Here is a 22,248-nt window from a genome sequence, read left to right as displayed (position 1 = left end):
AGGCCGGACGGCCGCCCGGCCTGAGTCGGGCGGTGGGGGTATGTGGCAGCGGGGGCGTGGTCAAGCGCCGGTCTGTGACAGGAGGACGGAGTCAAGGAAGGTAAGTGGCAGAATCACTACACCTGAGAGCAATTAACCTGTGTTTGTGTGTCTTCCCACTGACCCCGCCTGATTAAAAGAGGGAGAGCTGAGAGCAGAGGAGAGCTGATCCTTGAACGAGACGCTAGTGCGTGTGTGTCTCTCTGTGTATTAAAAGTATACAGATTGTTAGACTGAAGTTTGGCAATAAAGCCGCTATTTACCCCTGATCTCTGTCCTGCCGTCCTCTGTGCTCCACCCACACGTAGGGAACGTTACAACTACATAAACTTTACTCTGAAAGTGTAGCGTTTTGAAACGCATGCACGATGCATGCGCACAGTACAACAGGACTGGCTCTGCTCCGGACATTACAGGATCACAGAGCAAGGTAGCATGTATGAAAGTCATTTCGCAGGTAAGTTATTACCGTTCTGTTTTAAATTTGTGATATGTAAGTCTGCATGTAGTTTGATGCAAGATATGTCACTGTTCATAAGTTAATTTAAAGTTAGCATAATGCCACATTGGTCCGTGCTAGCCTGTAAGTGTGTGTGTGTGTGTGGGGGGGGGGGGGGGGGGGGCTGCAGTTTTTCCCTCTTTTATATACGGTACAGTCTATGTTTTTTTCCGATAAAAATAACTAAAGTTAGGATATTAAAAAAGCACCAACATAACGGTACTATAACGTTTATCAACTGACGTCAAGATAAGAACATGTTTTTTTTCTCTGTAAAACTTTTGGCGGCGACAGTGAAGTAACGTTCCATTAGTGAATGAACGCTGTGCATTGAGAATGAGGGGGAGAGGCTGATGAATGGGAGAAACGCAGAATAGGTTTTTAAAACACACGTTTACTGACAGAAGCGCCAGAGGTCTTTGAGAGCACCAGCTTGTGAATACAAAGAGATGTCGCTGGCAGTTTTCTTTCTTTTCTTTTTTTGACAAGAAGCTAGTTAGCACGGCTAGTAGCATGGCTGTGCCGTGCAGTGTGAAGCCCACAGCAACTTCGTAATGTGCGGACCGATACTTTCGATACCAAATGTGTCCGTTTTAGTATCGATACTCATAATAAACTGTCTATATTTTCTCCAGTCTGCACTAATTTGGGTTAACAACTTTGTTACAGTAGACAGTTATTTCACTATTTATAGGACCTATTTTCCGCAACTGAGGCAACTAAAGTTGTATACTGTAAATGTGCCCGTCCATGTGCACGCGTGCGACTGAATTCAAGTGACTGCCACTACTGCACACTGCATGGCGTCACTCTCTGTTGACTAATGTTAAAACATCCCAATATATGAGTGGAATGTACTGTTCTTGCAACAGTATTTACAGAACAGAATTTATAATCTTTTTTTAATAACTGTCATGTGATCTGCTACTTATGTCAACTGTACCTTTTTAAAAAGGTTATTCCTCAATCACATGCACACAGCACAGCTCACTGCAGGGATATTGTGTGTGTGTGTGGGGGGTATTATTTTACTCAGGATTCATGTTTTTGTAGTTAAATGAAAGAATCGATTGTTCATTACAAGTTCTACTCACAAATAAATCTGTCATGTGTTAATTGTTTTATTTAGCTATACAAAACAAAATGTTCATTTATGCTTGTTCATGATACAGTTTATTTCTTATTAAGTCTTATTAAAATATTTTTCTATCTATCAACAGGAAACAAATCAGAACAGAACATTATTCTCATCATTCAGGCAAGTAGAAAATAATGTATGCATGATATAATATTGTGTTGTTATTTTCCCTTATTCATCCATCATAACGTAATATTAAAATTGTGGCTGAATATTTTAGACCATTGTTTTAATACCACAAATTGTGTCTCTTCATTTTCAGGGTGCCCTTTGAAGGAGCCAGTGGGCTTTGTGGACAGTTGGAGTATATTGTATATAATAGTGTATATTGGATGCAGTGTATACTATGTAATACTGTCTGTTTGTTCTTTTTATGTCAGTCATACCAATGTTAAATTTGTGGCTGCCCCATAAAGGATTGGGCAATTCAATCCACAATAGTAGTGGATTTACTTTGACGGTTCTTGTTTGTTAAACTGTTTAAAATGAAAAATAAACAGTTTAATTGCATTGTAATTTAGTTGTGTGATATGTGATAGATATATTAAATGCATAGATTATTGGTTAAATTTACTTGGTAACATTTATCAAAAGAATAATGACAATGATTACCTAATTTTAATGAGTAATGTAACGCAATGCAACCAAGTAAATTAAAATGTCAAGCATAAGAAAATAATTAAAATCTACTAAATTACTTCATAGCAGCAAATACTACAGATATATAAAATTTACTTAAATTTTGAGTAAAATGATGTTCCTGCCTATGAAAAACAAGTAGACTTTACTTAATTTGTTTAAATAAATATAACTGAAAACTTGGATGTAATTAAGTAAATGTTACTTAATATCTTCACAACTGTTGTGTTTTATGGTAAGTAAAACTTACTTAATACTGGCAAGTGAGTGTTACTTGATATTGCAGCATTAAATTTTACTTAAATCATTTGTGTGCAAATACTTACAATATATATTTTAAGTAAATCTTATGAGTTATTTTTTTCAGTGTGTAGTAAAAGAGTTCAGGTGCTAAACTGGCCGGCTTGCAGTCCAGACCTGCCTCCCATTTAAAACATTTGGAGCATTATGAAGCACCAAATATGACACAGGAGACCCCAAACTGCTGAGCAACTGAAATTGTATATCAGGCAAGAATGGGAAAACATTTCTCTTTCAAAACGACAGCAATTGGTCTCCTCAGTTCCCAAACGTTTCCAGAGTGTTGTTAAAAGTAGAGGTGATGCAACGCCATGGTAAACATGCCCCTGTCCCAACTTTTTTGAAACATGTTGCTGACATCCAATTCAAATTGAGCATATATTTTTCAAAAAACAAGAACATTTCTCATTTTCAACATTTGAGATGTTGTCTTTGTACTATTTTCAGTGAAATTTCAGGTTTCGATGAAATTTCTGTTTCATTTTTGTTGTTGTTGTTGTTGTTGTTGTTTTAACTTACAGTTTGCACAGCATCTCAGCTTTTTTGGAATTGTTTGTGTGTGTGTGTTAGGGTGACCAGACGTCCCGGTTTTACCGGGACAGTCCCGATTTGGGGTTGTGTGTCCCGAGTCCTGACAAAAGTCTGTCGGGACACAGATATGTCCCGGTTTTTGCCACTCGCGACGTTTGTGACTGAGCAGCGTGGGAATCATTAGCGGAGAAATGTCTGCATTTACTATTTTCTTGAATTGACAGGAATCGCAAACTTTCCTGGTTACTGCCCCCTGGCCCTGTGGCATGGGTGTTTATTTAGCCACATTATTCCAGACCACAGAACGGGTTGCCATGCAACAATAAAATAAACATTAACTGGCGCGAATGCTCTTTGTCTAGCAGCTAGCAGCAGTAATGCCGCAGCAATTATGCCGAAAAGAAAATGTACCTTTTCCAAAGATTTACAGGGCACCTACCCCTTCCTCCGAGAGGTGCAGAACAATGCGCACGAAGCCTACTGCACACACTAAGTGCTTTGTTCTTGTACTGAGTTGCGTAGCCTATGTTGCAAATGCTGTGCGCTCCTGTGGGGGCTTTCCTTGGGCTGCCGCCCCTCTCCTCCTTTATTGCTGAGAGAGGCCCTTCATATAATCTTTTTTTATTCACCTTGTTATCCCGAGATAATTAATTAATTATAATTAATTAATAATTAATTAATTATTTCAGGATCTCGAGGAAACAACACAACTAATTCGAGATCTCGAGAAAATAAAACCATTATTTCGAGATCTCGAGAAAACAAAATTATTCCGTGATCTCGAGAAAACAAAATTATTTCATGATCTCAGCTGGATCACTGCATCTCCGTCGGTAGAGACGAAGCCGGGCCAGTCTTCTGCGGAGGTGCTGCGGGTTAATTTTGAAATTATCCCTTATTAAAAGACTTAATGCAATCTCTCCCTGTGTCAACCCCTGATCAAAATATTGCCTTATTAGGTGATCGATTATTCCAGACATTCTAATGACCAAAGTTGCGTCTATACAGAATGAGAAATAGCCCCAAAGTCAGCATATCACAAGTCTCTTGGCGCACCTGAATGAACCATTTCTCAGCTGTTTACTCGAGATCATGAAATAATTGTTTTGTTTTCTCGAGATCTCGAAATAATGGTTTTGTTTTCTCGAGATCTCGAATTAGTTGTGTTGTTTTCTCGAGATCCTGAATTAATTATGTCGTTATCTCGGGATAACAAGGTGAATAAAAAAAAAGGATTATATGAAGGGCCTCTATCGGCTTCCGTAGTATATATTCTCAAATCACTTGTCTCTTTTTTGTTTCTGTTTAACATACCATTCTGACAGTTTGTCCATATTGCTGTGTTGAACAGCTTGCTGCACCTTCCATTAAAGTGTTCACTTTTGTACACATCTTCTTGCTTTATTCATTCAGTTGTGGGGAATGGTTAGTAAGGTTGATTCTGACCTAGGCTATGTTGAGGTCACATATCTACTTTTTAAGTTCATGCTATAGTGCATACAATTTTAGAGATATAGCCTACATGTGCATAAGCATTCTTCTTGGTGTTCTCACAAACAGGTGAAATAAATCAGTTTAAATTTGGCCTATGGACATAGCCTGGCCTATTCTCAGCCATGACAAAATCTGTTGTCTGACCATAATTTAACTGATCTGTATACCACTATGCTATTAGATAACAAAATGCCTGTGTGTTTTATTTCATGTGAGATGTTGATAAATGTGGGCTTCAACAAAATGATAAGAGCACCTCTCTGAGTGTCACGTTTACGTAAAAAAAGTGTGTGTGTGCATGAGCATGGTCGCGCGCAAAAGTGTCCCGGTTTCAAACTAGGGAAATCTGGTCACCCTAGTGTGTGTGTGTGTGTGTGTGTGTGTGTGTGTGTGTGAGAGAGAGAGAGAGAATTTAATTTCTGCTGAGAATTTGATCATGGTAACTGAACAGTTTAGCCGTTGTTTGCTGTTTCCACAACCTAAAACACACCCCTCATTCATGAAGCATGAAGTGCTTCATCTTCAGTCTCCTTCCTCTTTTATTGAACGTTCAGGGTCAAATGTGAAACAAGTCACTTTTGCTATTTTTTTATGGAGTTTGCATGTAATCAAATAAGGTTCTGCTTAAAACCAGTTATCAGATCCAAACACTCCCACACACCTTGTTTCACTTCCTCTTTCCTGTACAGTTCCAAATTCTTTCACTCTCTCACTACTGTGGCAGCATATTTGACACTTGGCAAGGAGACAAGCTGGTTTCTACTGTTAGTTCAGTTTAAAATCTCAGTAAAATGGCATGTGAACTGTTGTCTATTTCCTTTTGAAGCAGGAAGTCAAAGTGATGAAATGTTGACACAGGAGTATTTGAGACACACAATACTTCCTCCTGAATCTTCACAACTGTGACAGTTGCTTCGAGAACAATGAGAAAGCAAAGAACAAGAGCATTTTTCTACTGTGGAGGATTTCTTACCCCACTCTTGACCCACCCAAGGCATCCTTTATTGATTATAATAAGCTGATTCATTGCTGGACGAGTATTGCGAACAATGAAAGAATGGCATTGGTGATCAGTTTGAGGTAGTGACATTCAAACAGCTCCAAGTTGGCAAAACATGTTTCCAAAAAGTCCCTGTTGCATCAATGCCAAGTCACAAAATTCCATCCTCTTTGAACTGTGGGTGGTAGAAAAGGGCAACTGGACTTGCTTGAAGATTCTTGAAAATGTTTCACCTCTCATCCGAAAGGCTTCCTCAGTTCTGTCTGACTAATAAGGAGTATCAGATATTTATCCTCTCATGGATCAGAATCAGAATTCTGATGACAAGCTCATCTAAGGTGTCGTTAAGGCATCATGTTGGTGTGGGTCACTGGAGGCTGGGTGTGAACGGCGAGTCATTAGGGTGATCAAAGGATTGCCCGTTAGGGTGATCAATGGAAAGCTGACTCTCTCTGTCCTCCTGTGAGTCACTGAAAACAGCTGGGTCTTGGCGTGCACCCAGCCGTCTGGGAAGAGTGCCCAAGACTGCATTGTAGCTGGTTGATAAATGATGTCTTAGACCCCCACCTCTGTTCAGTGATGGCCGTTCCAAGTTGACAAAAATGGCTTCTTTAACTCCTCGCTCATACCAACAATCCTCTCTGGCTAAAATGCCAAATGAAAAGGACCAAGCCATCAACCGATCTCTTTACTACAGATTGTACCCTGGGGAAGCCGTGCCTCTCATATACGGACTCCCCAAGATTCACAAAGAAGGAGCGCCTCTCAGACCTATCATCAGCAGTATAAACTCTGTCACATATAACATTGCCAAACACCTAGCCACCATCTTGGCTCCTCTGGTTGGGAATACACCATATCATGTCAAAAATTCCCAAGATTTTGCTACTAAAGTTGCAGACCTCAAACTAGATTAAGATGAAACCATGGTTTCCTATGATGTCACTTCTCTTTTCACCTGCATTCCCACCACAGAAGCAGTCGAATCTGTTAGAAAACGACTCCTTCAGGATAGCTCCTTACTGGATAGAACAAACCTCACCATGGATCAGATTTGCACCCTGCTTGACCTCTGCCTGACTACCACTTATTTCCAGTTTAATGAAATACTTTCTGTCTGGAGTTTGCGTGTTCTCCCCGTGTCTGCGTGGGTTTCCTCCGGGTGCTCCGTTTTCTGCCACAGTCCAAAGACATGCAGGTTAGGCTAATTGGTAGCTCGAAATTGACTGTTGGTGTGAATGTGAGTGGTTGTTTGTCTCTATTGCCGCTTTTCCACTACCAACGCGGCTGAATTGGGCTGAGTTGGGCTGAGTTGAGCTGAGTGGGGCTGTTGGAGTTGCATTTCGACTACAACCGCGCTGAACCGTGCTGGCTGGAAGTGGGTGGACACATTGGGTGGAGTTAGCGAAAGTGGGTGGACGTCATGTGATGTCGTTAGGCGGTGCAAACAGTGACATCTGTTAGGGTTTTGCTGGGATTCGAACCTGGTTCGTTGGTGTAATAATCCAGCAAACCCCCACTAGGCCACCAGGGGGATGACTCAAGTGCAGAGGCGTGAGGCAGAAGTAGAAAAGTATCAAAAAGTTTATTTACAATATTTACAGTCCAAACAAAAATATAATCCAAAAAACGCTCAGAAGATGAAGGGAAAAATCAAATATACAAAAGGTCAAAGTTAAATACAAAAGCAAAAAACTAGAAAAGAAAAGGCAAAATACCAACACTCAGAAGATCAAAAAACAGTAAACACAAAGTCCAAAAAGTCCAAAAAGCAAAGCAAAGTGCAAAACCAAAGAGACAACGGCAAGGAACACAGAACAGAGGTAACTGGAGCTAAACATAACAGCACAAAGACTCCGTGACAAGAGGACTGAACTCAGGGGTATAAATACACAAACTAAAATAGGCCACAGGTGACACTAATGAGGACTAGGCGGGGCACAAGACACATGGAAAACAACAAACATAAAACACAGAAACAGTGGTGGCCTCTAGAGGCCAAAACAAACATGACAAGAAAATGAAATAACAGCGGCCTCTAGAGGCCAAAACAGTCCCAGTCCTAACAGACATCAGTGACCTTTTAAGCGGTAGTCTCACGACCCGGATAGTAAACAACAAACATGGAGGACATGGAGTCGTTAGTGTTGCTGGTCTTGGTGCTGTGGCTTGTTGTCACCGACAACGCCAACAGATACTGGCAAGCGCGTATAGATGAGGCGAGGCGCATAAGGCTTCAGAAATTCTCGTAATTCGTAATTCTTCTTCCGGGTTTACGGTGTTTACAGATCCCAGCGTGCTCGCGGGGCGTGTGTGGGCATGTGAGGACACTCCTCCTCACCAATCAGTGCACAGGGGAGTGTCTCCTCACGCCCCTAGCCCCACTCGGCTCGGTTTCGCTCGCTTCAGCCCTACTCCAAAACCGTGCGAGTTTTGGATGCTGAGTAGGGCTGAAGCGAGCTGAGTCGTGCTGCTCTGAGGTAGTCGAAATGCGAGCCGTGTCGAGCTGAAGTGAGCTGAAAAAGGGTAGTGGAAAAGGGCCATATGTGTCAGCCCTGCGATGATCTGGTGACTTGTCCAGGGTGTACCCCGCCTCTTGCCTGTAGTCAGCTGGAATAGGCTCCAGCTTGCCCGTGACCCTGTACAGGATAAGTGGTTATGGATAATGGATGGATGGATGAAATATGCTCATGGGAGAAAGAAAGAGGAAATAAAATCAACAAAGTGAAGCTCCAGCAAAAGTCACTTGCCTCTGTTTATAGTGACAGTTATAATTACAGATTACAGAGGAGTTTGCATTGCCTGATTTCTCAGTGACATGACAAGCTGCATTTTTTTTGTCTTATTAACTATAGCTGCTATAATGTCAGTGATAAGAGGAACCAAGTCCTGTGTTGGGAAACTTGCAAACATTTTAACAAAATGCTGACACTTGAGACTCCTCACAGCAAGTGCATTCATGCCAATGATGATACACTCTTTGTTGAAGACACCATGTTTTTTTAGCTTATTGTGAGGCTTAAATTATGTGGAGCATCTGTGTCCAAGTCCCTGTGAATGAGTTGGGTGGGATCTATTAGGTAGCAAGTGAACAGTCAGTTCTTGAAGTTGATGTGTTGGAAGCTGGAAAAATGGGCAAGTGTAAGGATCTGAGCAACTTTGACAAGCCAAATTGGGATGTCTAGATGACTGGGTCTTAGCAGCTCTAAAACTGCAGATCTTGTGGGGTGTTCCTGGTATGCAGTGATGAGTACCAAGGAAGGGCAACTGATGAACGACCAACAGGGTCATGGGAGTCCAAGGATTATTGATGCATGTGAGGAATGAAGGCTCATCTATCTGGCCTGATCCCACAGAAAAAACTACTGTAGTGCAGATTGTTGAAAACGTTCATGCTGACTATGATAGAACGATGTCATGCAGTGCATCACAGAGTGCCCATGCTGACCCTGGTCCACTGCCAAAAGCTCTTAGAATAAGCACATAAGCATCAGAACTGGACTATGGCGCAATGGAAGAAGGTGGCCTGGTCTGGTGAATCATGTTTTCTTTTACATCATGGGGACAGCCATGTGCATGTGTATCACCTACCAAGGGAAGAGATAGCACCAGGATGCACTTTGGGAAAAAGACAAGTCAGCGAAGGCAGTGTGATGCTCTGGGCAATGTTCTGCTGGGAAACCTTAGGTACTGGCAATCATGAGGATGTTACTTTGACATGTACCACCTACCTAAACCTTGTTGCAGACTAAGTTCACCCCTTCATGGCAAGAGTATTTCTGAATGGCAGTGGCCTCTTTCACTAGGATAGTGCACCTTGCTACACTGTAAAAATTATTTAGGATTGGTTCGAGGAGCATAACAAAGAGGTCAAGGCATTGACTTGGCCTCCAAATTCCACAGATCTCAATCTGGTCAAGCATCTGTGGGATGTACTGGACAAACAAGTCTAATCTAAGGAGACCCTACCTTGCAACCTACAGGACCTAAAGGATCTGCTGCTAACATCATGTTTCCAGATACAGCAGACACCTTCAGGGGTCCTGGGGAGTCCATGGTTTGACAAGTCAGAGTGTTTTGGGGACACAATGTGGCTGAATGTTGTATACTGTCATATTGGTGTCCATAACACAAACACAAAGGGACTGGTACAGGAAGCTCAGGAACACCCATGATTATTTCAGTGGCACTTTTAAAAGCTTTAACTTCTTGAAAGATTGCCTCCACTCCAAAAAACTGAAAACTGAATTTGAGGAGAAAATTAAATACTGGTGAAATTATCTTGCTGCATGGACAGATATTTTTCCTTGATAAGACATCTTAGAATAAGTTGGTTGCAATCTAGAACTAGGTTAAACAATTTCAGAATTGGTGTCTTATATTCTTCTAATAGGAAATGCTAGATCGTTTCAACGATTTTCAAGATATTTTCACTTGCTAAGATATCTTTTTTTTTTTTGCGGTGTCTTGCTGGCACCTTGATCAAATTGTATGTTAACTGTTCAGTCATCATCCTTGAACTCACACAGCTGAAGCCTAATAATGATGACAATCATGAAAAAACAGACCAATCAGGAGAGTCAAATTCAGGAATTCTTTGAATGCCCAAAATTGATTTATTTGCCTTTGAAGGAATATATATATCCACAGCTGCACTGACAGTGTCAGTCAATAAGCACAAAGGTGTTTATCAATCAGAAACCAGAAATGGATGAACAGTCAGGGACTATGATGGTGACCCTGAGGCTGAAATTTTTGCCAGGTCCAACCTGAAAAGGAAAATCACAAAGGCCATGGATACCCACAGTGCAGCAAATTGAGGACCAGACACCAATGCATGTGACAAGGCATTCAATCCATCACAAACCACAATAACAACAATTCCCCAACACACAATAATGAGCTCTACAGCTTTTTTGTTTAATTCGGTGAAGAGAAAGGCAATGAGATCAAGACTCCCCACTACAGTAGCTGACCAGGATGTGAGGCACTGCGTGCAAAGGGTTAGTGCATACACATCAGGAGGCATTTTTCTTTTTTTTTTTTTTCCAGTTTTGGGATTTGGTGTATTTCACAGTGTGTGTGTTTTGCAGTTTCAGCACATTTTACCACACGTTTTCTTTTTAGGTCTTGACAGTAAAATATGTGGAAGCAAACAAAATAACTTACTTCCTTAGTCTGAGCTTACAGTGGTGCTTGAAAGTTTGTGAACCCTTTAGAATTTTCTATATTTCTGCATAAATATGACCGAAAACATCATCAGATTTTCACACAAGTCCTAAAAGTAGATAAAGAGAACCCAGTTAAACAAATGAGACAAAAATATTATACTTGGTCATTTATTTATTGAGGAAAATAATCCACTATTCCATATCTGTGAGTGGCAAAAGTATGTGAACCTTTGCTTTCAGTATCTGGTGTGACCCCCTTGTGCAGCAATAACTGCAACTAAACGTTTGCGGTAACTGTTGATCAGTCCTGCACACCGGCTTGGAGGAATTTTAGCCCGTTCCTCCGTACAGAACAGCTTCAACTCTGGGATGTTGGTGGGTTTCCTCACATGAACTGCTCGCTTCAGGTCCTTCCACAACATTTCCATTGGATTAAGGTCAGGACTTTGACTTGGCCATTCCAAAACATGAACTTTATTCTTCTTTAACCATTCTTTGATAGAATGACTTGTGTGCTTAGGGTCGTTGTCTTGCTGCATGACCCACCTTCTCTTGAGATTCAGTTCATGGACAGATGTCCTGACATTTTCCTTTAGAATTCGCTGGTATAATTCAGAATTCATTGTTCCATCAATGATGGCAAGCCGTCCTGGCCCAGATGCAGCAAAACAGGCCCAAACCATGATACTACCACCACCATGTTTCACAGATGGGATAAGGTTCTTATGCTGGAATGCAGTGTTTTCCTTTCTCCAAACATAACGCTTCTCATTTAAACCAAAAAGTTCTATTTTGGTCTCATCCATCCACAAAACATTTTTCCAATAGCCTTCTGGCTTGTCCATGTGATTTGTAGCAAACTGCAGACCAGCACCAATGTTCTTTTTGGAGAGCAGTGGCTTTCTCCTTGCAACCCTGCCATGCACACCATTGTTGTTCAGTGTTCTCCTGATGGTGGACTCATGAACATTAACATTAGCCAATGTGAGAGACGCCTTCAGTTGCTTAGAAGTTACCCTGGGGTCCTTTGTGACCTCGCTGACTATTACACGCCTTGCTCTTGGAGTGATCTTTGTTGGTTGACCACTCCTGGGGAGGGTAACAATGGTCTTGAATTTCCTCCATTTGTACACAATCTGTCTGACTGTGGATTGGTGGAGTCCAAACTCTTTAGAGATGGTTTTGTAACCTTTTCCAGCCTGATGAGCATCAACAACGCTTTTTCTGAGGTCCTCAGAAATCTCCTTTGTTCGTGCCATGATACACTTCCACAAACATGTGTTGTGAAGATCAGACTTTGATAGATCCCTGTTCTTTAAATAAAACAGGGTGCCCACTCACACCTGATTGTCAATCCATTGAATGAAAACACCTGACTCTAATTTCACCTTCAAATTAACTGCTAATCCTAGAGGTTCACATACTTTTGCCACTCACAGATATGTAATATTGGATCATTTTCCTCAATAAATAAATGACCAAGTATAATATTTTTGTCTCATTTGTTTAACTGGGTTCTCTTTATCTACTTTTAGGACTTGTGTGAAAATCTGATGATGTTTTCGGTCATATTTATGCAGAAATATAGAAAATTCTAAAGGGTTCACAAACTTTCAAGCACCACTGTACATACAACATTCTCAAGGAATCTTATCAATCCAAGAATCCAGGAAAAATTGTGTGTGTTGAAATTCTCACTGACTAGAGAGTCCTGGTGTAAGACCTTTCACCAATTCCTGCCTCTGGATGGCTTAATTTTCGCTGGCCCTGACCAAACAGTTGATAAACTGTTCATGAGTGCAAGTTGTGCAGAAAGTTTCAAGAAGACATTTTCAGTCACTGTGGTGTAGTGGTTCGCACTGTCGCCTCACAGCAAGAAGGTTCTGGGTTCCAGCCCAGTCACCGACGGGGATCTTTCTGTGTGGAGTTTGCATGTTCTCCTCATGTCTGTGTGGGTTTACTCCAGGTGCTCGGGTTTCCCTCACAGTCCAAAGACATGCAGGTTAGGCTAATTGGTGGCTCTAAATTGACCGTAGGTGTGACTGTGAATGGATGTTTGTTTCTATGTGTCAGCCCTGTGATGATCTGGTGACTTGTCCAGGGTGTACTCCACCTCTCACCCATAGGCTCCAGCTTGCCCGCAACCCTGCACAGGATAATCGGTTATGGATAATGGATGGAGGGATGGATTTTCAACCATCTGCGATGATCTGGCGACTTGTCCAGGATGTACCCTGCCTCTCACCCATAGTCAGCTGGGATAGGCCCCAGCTTGCCCGCGACCCTGCACATGATAAGCGGTTACAGATAATGGATGGATGGGTGGGTGGGTGGATGGATGGGTTTTTGACCATTACTTTCAAATGTTCTGCACATGTGTGGTTCCAGAACTTGTATCTCAACTCGATTTTAAATGCCTTAACTTGCTTTTAACCTCTTGGGCAGCTGAGGTTCAATGTGAGTGTTCGGGGGACTCCTGGAAGACCCAGGTGCCAAGATTTTACCTTCAAGTTGGTGGGTAAAAATGAACATGACAGAACAAACAACCAGTGGTAGAAAGAGTACAAAATACACTAACTTGAGGAAAAGCACTGCTGCTGCATTCATCATAATTCACTTTCAGAAAAGTAGTGATCAAGAAAATTACTCAAGTAAGATACTACAGTGCCTTGAAAAAGTATTCATACCCCTTGAACTTTTTCCACATTTTTCCACCTTACAACCACGAAGTTAAAAGTTTTTTATTGAGATTTTATGTGATAGACCAACACAGAGTAGCACATAATTGTGAAGTGAAATGAAAATGATAAATGGTCTTCAAAATTTTAAACAAATAAAAATCTGAAAAATGTGGTGTGCATTAGTATTCAGCCCCCTGTACTCTGATACCTCTAAATACAATCCAGTGCAATCAATTGCCTTCAGAAGTCATCTAATTAGTTAATAGAGTCCTACTGTGTGTAATTTACTCTCAGCATAAATACACTTGTTCTGTGAAGACCTCAGTGGTTTGTTAGAGAACACCGAAGAACAAACAGCATCATGAAGACCAAAGAACTCACCAGACGGGTCAGGGATAAAGTTCTGAAGAAGTTTAAAGCAGGGTTATGTGATAAAAAAAAATATCCCAAGCTCTGAACATCTCAAGAAGCACTGTTCAATTCATCATTCAAAAATGGAAAAAGTATGGCACAACTGCAAACCTACCAAGACATGGCCATCCACCTAAACTGACAGAGCAAGCAAGGAGAGCACTGGTCAGAGAAGCAGCCAAGAGGCCCATGATCACTCTGGAGGAGCTGCAGAAATCCACAACTCAGGTGGGAGAATCTGTGCATAGGACAACTATAAGTCGTACTCTCCACAAATCTGGCCTTTTTGGAAGAGTGGCAAGAAGAAAGCCATTGTTGAAAGACAGGCATAAGAAGTCCCGTTTGCAGTTTGCCAGAAGCCATGTAGGGGACACAGCAAACATGTGGAAGAAGGTGCTTTGGTCAGATGAGACCAAAGTTGAACTTTTTGGCCTAAATGCAAAGTGCTATGTGTGGCAGAAACACTGCTCATCACCCTGCACACACCATCCCCACTGTGAAACATGGTGGTGGCAGCATCATGCTATGGGGATGCTTTTCTTCAGCAGGGATAGGGAAGCTGGTCAGAGTTGATGGGAAGAGGGATGGAGCTAAATACAGGGCAATCCTGGAAGAAAACCTGTTGGAGGCTGCAAAAGACTTGAGACTGGGAGGGAGATTCACCTTCCAGCAAGACAATGACCCTAAACATACAGCCAGAGCTACAATGGAATGGTTTAGATCAAAGAATATTCATGTGTTAGAATGGCCCAGTCAAAGTCCAGACCTAAATCCCATTGAGCATCTGTGGCAAGACTTGAAAATTGCTGTTCACAGACGCTCTCCATCCAATCTGGCTGAGCTTGAGCTATTTTGCAAAGAAGAATGGGCAAAAATTTCAGTGTCTAGATGTGCAAAGCTGGTAGAGACATACCACAAAAGACTTGCAGCTGTAATTGCAGCAAAAGGTGTCTCTACAAAGTATTAACGCAGGGGGGCTGAATAGTAATGCACATCACATTTTTCAGATTTTTATTTGTTTAAAATTTTGAAGACCATTTATCATTTTCGTTTCACTTCACAATTATGTGCTACTCTGTGTTGGTCTCTCACATAAAATCTCAATAAAATACTTTTAAGTTCATGGTTGTAAGGTGGAAAAATGTGAAAAAGTTCAAGGGGTATGAATACTTTTTCAAGGCACTGTATATGTCTGTAAAATCAATGATGGTGCAGTTTCAGTTCTTACACATTTTACCAGCTTCTTTCTTTGTGTTTTATTTGGCCAAGAACTGTGAATAAACAGGCATGTCAGCATTTTGACACTTTATTTCTGGTTGGCGCCCGTAGTCAGCTGGGATAGGCTCCAGCTTGCCTGCAACCCTGTAGAACAGGATAAAGCGGCTAGAGATAATGAGATGAGATGAGCATAAATCCTTTCCCCTGAGCTTCTTTCCTCTTTAACTGTAGTCCAGCCTGAAAAATGGCAGCAGTTTTTTTTTCTTTGTTTTGTTTCAGTGCTCATCACAGTTGTTGCCTCTTTTTGTACTCACATTATTATTCATAGTAGGGTCCATCTCAGAAACTGGTCTCTCGTTTGGGACATTATGGTCAAAAAATAAATTTTTGTAATTTTATTTATTTATTTTTTTTTGCATTTACCTAACACTCAATGTTTCTTTTGTCATGTTTAATAAGAATAAAGATAGTATCTTGCTTTATCTGGCCTCCACTGTGGAAATTTTTTTTTATTACAATTCAAATGCTTTTGTAAAATTAATTTACATATAAAATAACTACATCATGAAGAATTAAAGCCCCTCCTTCACAGATGAGTGAAAATATTGAATAAATTTCCTCTTTTTGATTGCTTGGGTTAAAAATGGCAAGTTATGATGACTGAATTGATTATTCACTTAAATATGAATAATATGATGCATGTTGGGTCTTTGATATGGCAAAATAGGGCAATAGGACACAATGGAAAAATCAAGAACACACTGGAAAGATGTGAATAACGGCGGTGGTAAAAGAACAGCGACTGTACCGGCTGAAGGTCGCGTGGGTCTCTGCTGCGGCACACAAGCAACGGGACATCACTACCGCACCGGACGGAGCGCGAGGCGGGGGCGGGGCAAAATGACTGGCTGTAGATTCTATCAAAAGCTCAATCTAAATTGACCATGATTGCAAAATATTGGCCAAAAATACGCAAACACTACGAAATATGAAAGTAAGATGAAAAAGAAACATTAAAACAAAATAAAACTGTCAAAACTCACCTTTTCAGCGATAACGTCCGAACAGATCACCCGCGTAACAGAAAGACCGCAAATGGAAGCACAATCGACTTCTAACTGTTGGAGTGGAAAATTCCATTCTACACATGCAAATTGTTAATGTGTGTCTTTCCCCGCACACAAATAACACGCTACGGTAAAAAATAGACCACAACTTATTTTATAGCTCAGAAATTCATACAAGACCAGCTACCATTGTCAAGTCAAGTTTATTGTCAAATATGCTATACATGCTCGACATACAATACAGCACAGATGAAATTTCAGTCCTCTCTGACCCATGGCACAAACAGGCAATGCAATAAATAAAAATAGAATAACTGAAATAAACAATATAAACAGTATAAACACTCTAGATAAGCAATAGACATAGACTAAGCACTAATATATATATATATATATATATATATATATATATATATATATATATACACACACACACACTACTTTTGGTGAGGTAGTGACCTTGACCCTGAGGCTTTCCATTTAGATCAAAACACACGATCGTATTGGTTTTGGGCATGCGGAAAATGGAGTTACGACGGTGATCAAATATTTTGCATGATGTTTTATTATGGTTATGATTATTATGTGAACATACCAATCCTTAGGTGTATAAAGTTACAACTTAAAATACAATTAGTGATAACTGTAGACCAGGGCTGTGCAAAGACCTTTGGAGGGGCAGGGGCTAAACATTCAAAAAAGGGCACTTGGAACAAATTTTTCACACAAGTTAACTTTATTCAAAACTAAATTTCAGTTGCAACTGAACATTCTGTGTGTGTGTGTGTGTGTGTGTGTGTGTGTGTGTGTGTGTGTGTGTGTGTGTGTGTGTGTGTGTGAGTGAGATCCATCTAAATGCTGCAGTATTCTTCAAAGCAACAGTCTTCAGTTTGCCATGTTCTTGAAAATGTCTATGACAACACTGTATTCAATATGGATATCTTTCTCAATTGCCAGCAGAAGGTCTGACAGCCTAGAATATGTTGTGGACGTTGTCATTCAGCCTTAAGTTTTCGAAGCTGCTAGAATATGTTATTAACGCTGTCGTTCAAACTAAAGTTTCAGAATCTGCCACGTTAATGAAATGGATGGAGCAAACGGTTTAAATCAGTGGTGTAGTCTACTTTTTTGCAGTGGGTATACTCAGTGCTTGCCATGCAACGCCCCCCCCCCCCCAGGAAAAAAATTTATACTCACACACACACAATATATATATATATATATATATATATATATATATATATATATATATATACACACACACACGTGTGTTGTGGCTATACTGTTATACTTGTACTCATCCATCTCGTAACTGTCCGATAACCTGAAAGCAACACCTGATGAGCACCATCACTGCCTAATGCATAGTAATATGCATCTTGAAACTGGTTTTGTGTACAGATCTACTGTATGCAAAACAAATGTGGTTTAAATGTACAAAATTTATAAAATTTTGATTCACCGTTCAACTTAAGATAAGTGGGCTTTTCCATCATTGTTTTTTTTTATTTTTCATGTATCAAGAAAATTTGACATATTGACATGTAAGTTAAACACATCACACAATAATATATTTTTAACATATTAAATGCATTTCTTATTTCTTATCTATTCAGCACATCAGCTTAAATGAACAAGAAAACATCCTAGATGTGCTAAAACAAATGTTTGCTTCAAAGAAGAAAAAATTAATTTAATTAACAAATACGCAATGCCCTTCAGTGTGTTAGTCCACAAGCCCTGCAAAAAAGGTCTACAGGACTTTCCAGGTGTTTTTATATTCTGGTATTTGAGGTCTGCATTGCCTCCTTGGTTGTGTTGCAGAGTGATGGCTGAGGACACTTCTGAAAACACTGAAATAGTGTCGTTTGTTTTCGTTTCATGATTTCGCAAGCTTGATTGAATGCTAGATAATGCCGCGTGGTCTGTCATGACTGAATAAGCACTGTTGCTTAGCAACAAGTCAAAGGCAGACCCCTTCGCATGTTTGTAAACAAACCGACCGTTGCTAGGATGCGCGCGCAGCCTGGACTCAGAAACAATGGTGCTGCCCATAGACCGGCATTATGAGCTGTCAGATTATGCAAAACAATTGTTGTTACAAGATCGAGAATGCTACATAAATAAGTTAACTCTAACAAATGGACATCGCCTACCGGATCCGCATTTAATTAAAGAGTGGACGGACGATGTTAGTAAGTTCCCTGGTATACAATGGCCAGATATATACTCGTACCTTATTGACAAGACTTCAGTGTACACCCACGAAAAACTTCGTGCCTACATCATCCAACATATCCACAATGATAGTGTAAAGAGTGCAGCTAAGAGAAATCAGAGCTGCGTAAAAAGCGAGAGGCAGGGACCAGAAATGAAACTGAACGGGGCGGGAGCGAGCAGTCAGCGTAAGTTGGCATTTAGAGTGAGGGCACACAATTTTACCTTTCCATCCTTGCTTTAAAATTGTGATTTTCGGCATACACAAATAATGATGGCACAAAATCTGGACTGCTTGAGTCAAGCGAGACCTCTCCTACAAACAAAATTGCATGCAAAGCTATGCTAACAATATTCATTACATTGTGTAACTGTTAGGACTTGGACTGTTTTGGCCTCTAGAGGCCGCTGTTATTTCCTTTTCGTGTCATATTTATTTTGGCCTCTAGAGGCCGCCACTGTTCCTGTGTTTTGTGTTTTTTTTTTTTTGTTAATTGCCTGTTAGTCCTAATTATCTTCACCTGTGTCCTTAATTAGTTTGTGTATTTATACCCCTTAGTTCAGTCCTCTTGTCACGGAGTGTTTGTGCTGTTATGTTTATCTCCAGTTTCCTTTGTACTGTGTTTTGTGGATCTTCTGAGCTTTTGCATTTTTGCCTTTTTCTTTTTGAATTATACTCTTTGTTTTTGTTTTTTTGTTTTGCCCTGGATTGTATATAGTGTACATAGTATAAATAAACCTTTTGTTACTTTTTCTACTTCCGCCTCACGCCTCTGCATTTGAGTCATTCCCCTGGTGGCCTAGTGGGGGTTTGCTGAATCATCACACCAACGAACCAGGTTCGAATCCCAGCAAAACCCTAACAGAAAGACTCCGTCATGACCGACTCAGCAGAGGCTGCTTCAACTGTCTACCCGGCCAACCTTCAGGGAATTATGGCAGCTTTGACACGCTTTGGAGCGACCATGGACGCTCATGGACGTACGCTCACCAGCCAACGTGAGGCCCTTGCTCGCCATGAGGAACTGCTTCAGCAAATTGGGAAAACCCTGGCACAGCTGACATCTCTGCCTGCATCTCCTGATCCAGTTCCTGCTCCTGATCCAGCTCCCACTCCTGCTCCAGTGCCTCCTGCCATGCTGCCTTCTTCACCTCGTGAACCCAGCCTTCCTGCACCACAGAGGTATGATGGCAAGCACAGTGAGTGCCGAGAGTTCCTTACCCAGTGTCAACTCACCTTTGAGCTTCAGCCTACCACCTACACTACGGATCGCCGCAAGATTGCCTTTGTGATCACCTTATTAGCTGGTAAGGCGCGAGCCTGGGCTACTGCTATCTGGCAAAGACAGGGACCTGAGTGCTTTGATTTCCAGCTGTTTTCTGAAGAGATGCTTCGGGTCTTTGATCAGGCAGACATCAGTACCGACGCAGCCCGAAAGCTCATGTCCATCCGGCAAGGAGGAAGCGTCGCAGATTACGCCATCTCGTTCCGAACACTCGCAGCAGTAAGTGGATGGAATGAGACTGCCCTGGTGTCAGCCTTCCACCATGGTCTGTCTGACCCCATCAAGGACGGTCTGGCCTCTATTGGATGCCCAAGTGACCTCGAAACCCTCATCTCACATGCTATTCGTCTGGACAACAGGATGAGAGAACGCCACCAAGCCTTGAGCCCCCCCAGCCTCCCTACCTCTACCTGGAGACCGTCTACCTCCTTCAGTGACTGTCCAGAACCCATGCAAGTGGGTCGTACTCGCCTCTCTGCATCTGAGAGGGAGCGCAGAAGGAGGGACAAGTGCTGCATCTATTGTGGCAAGCCTGGTCACTTCCGAGCATCATGTCCCGAACTCTTGGGAAAAGGACCGCCCCGTCCAGCCGAGGGAGGGTTGTGACGGGGCCTACTCTCTCTCCCGGACTCCCTGGCCAAGGAATCTACATCCCGGTCTCCATCTCCTGGGGTGAGTCTGTCCACTCTTGTCAAGCTTTGATAGACTCAGGGGCGGCTGGGAACTTTATGGATATTCACTTCGCCCAAAGCATCAATATACCTACTGCACCTCTTGAAGTCCCTCTGTCTGTGTCTGCCCTCGATGGCCAAGCGTTAGGTGATGGAAGAGTCACTCAAGTTACTTCTCCAGTCTTCCTCCAGTCTCAAGGTCACAAGGAAGAAATATCCCTGCACCTGATTCCTTCACCTGAGTTCCCAGTTATTCTAGGCCTTCCTTGGCTTACTCGCCACAACCCTCGCATAGACTGGGTAACAAGCCAGGTTGTGGAATGGGGCCCTGCATGCCATGCCTCTTGTCTGCTCTCTAGCTCTCCTGTGTCTCCTGCCGAGCCCCCTGATCTCACCGAGTTATCTCAAGTTCCCACAGAGTACTGGGATCTCAAGGAGGTATTCAGCAAGAGTAGGGCCGCCGTTCTTCCTCCGCACCGGGCCTACGACTGTGCCATCGACTTGCTCCCTGGGACTACCCCTCCTCGTGGCAGACTGTTTTCCCTCTCTCAGCCAGAACGCAAGGCTATGGAGGAATACCTCAAAGACGCCCTGGTCTCTGGGTTCATTCGACCCTCCACCTCACCTGCTGGTGCCGGCTTCTTCTTTGTCGGCAAGAAGGATGGGGGGCTTCGACCATGTATTGACTACAGGGGCCTGAACAAGATCACTGTGCGCAACCGATATCCCCTTCCGCTGATGTCCACTGCTTTCGACCTGCTCCAAGGCGCCACCGTCTTCACCAAGTTGGACCTACGGAACGCATACCACCTCATCCGTATCTGACAGGGAGACGAGTGGAAGACTGCCTTTAACACCCCATCTGGGCACTACGAATACCAGGTGATGCCCTTCGGACTCACCAACGCACCAGCTGTTTTTCAGGCCCTAATCAACGACGTCTTAAGGGATATGATTAACCTGTACGTCTTTGTCTACCTCGATGACATCCTTATCTTTTCCAAGACCGTGCAGGAGCACCGCCACCATGTCCGCCAGGTTCTCCAGAGGCTGCTACAGAACAATCTGTTCGCCAAGGCCCAGAAATGCGAATTTCATGTTCCCGAGGTCTCCTTTCTGGGATTTATTGTACGGACAGGCCAACTCCAAATGGACCCTGCCAAGACCCTGGCCGTCCGGGACTGGCCTACTCCCAAGTCCGTTAAGGAGGTTCAGCGGTTCTTAGGATTCGCTAACTTCTACCGCAAGTTCATCAGGAACTTCAGTTCTGTGGCAGCACCCATGTCAGACCTCACCAAAGGGACAGGTGGATCTTATGGCTGGTCTCCTCAGGCAGAAAAGGCGTTCAAAGACCTCAAGGCCCGCTTCTGCACGGCACCCATTCTGGTCCTCCCGGACACCTCCCAACCATTCATCGTGGAGGTGGACGCCTCGGACAGCGGTACTCTCTCAACGTTCGGAAGGAAAGCTCCACCCCTGCGCTTACTTCTCCCACCGCCTGAGTCCTGCGGAGTCCCGGTACGATGTGGGGGATCGAGAACTGCTAGCGGTCAAACTGGCCCTTGAGGAGTGGAGGCACTGGCTGGAGGGAGCGCAACATCCATTCCTGGTTTGGACTGACCACAAGAACCTGGAGTACCTCCAGCAAGCCAAGAGACTGAACCCTCGACAGGCTAGGTGGGCCCTGTTTTTCAGTCGGTTTGACTTCACCCTCTCGTACCGTCCCGGCTCCAAGAACACCAAACCTGACGCACAGTCCAGGCTGTTCTCTGCCACTAACAGGGAGAATGAAGTCGGGCCTATTATCCCGGTGTCCCGGATTGTGGCCCCTGTCCGCTGGGGTATTGAGGAGGCTGTTCGACGAGCCCAACGCCAGGACCCCGGTC

The sequence above is a fragment of the Neoarius graeffei genome, chromosome 20 (genome assembly GCF_027579695.1).
Source record: "Neoarius graeffei isolate fNeoGra1 chromosome 20, fNeoGra1.pri, whole genome shotgun sequence".
NCBI classification, from domain to species: Eukaryota; Metazoa; Chordata; class Actinopteri; order Siluriformes; family Ariidae; genus Neoarius; species Neoarius graeffei.
This window is presented reverse-complemented; position numbering follows the sequence as displayed.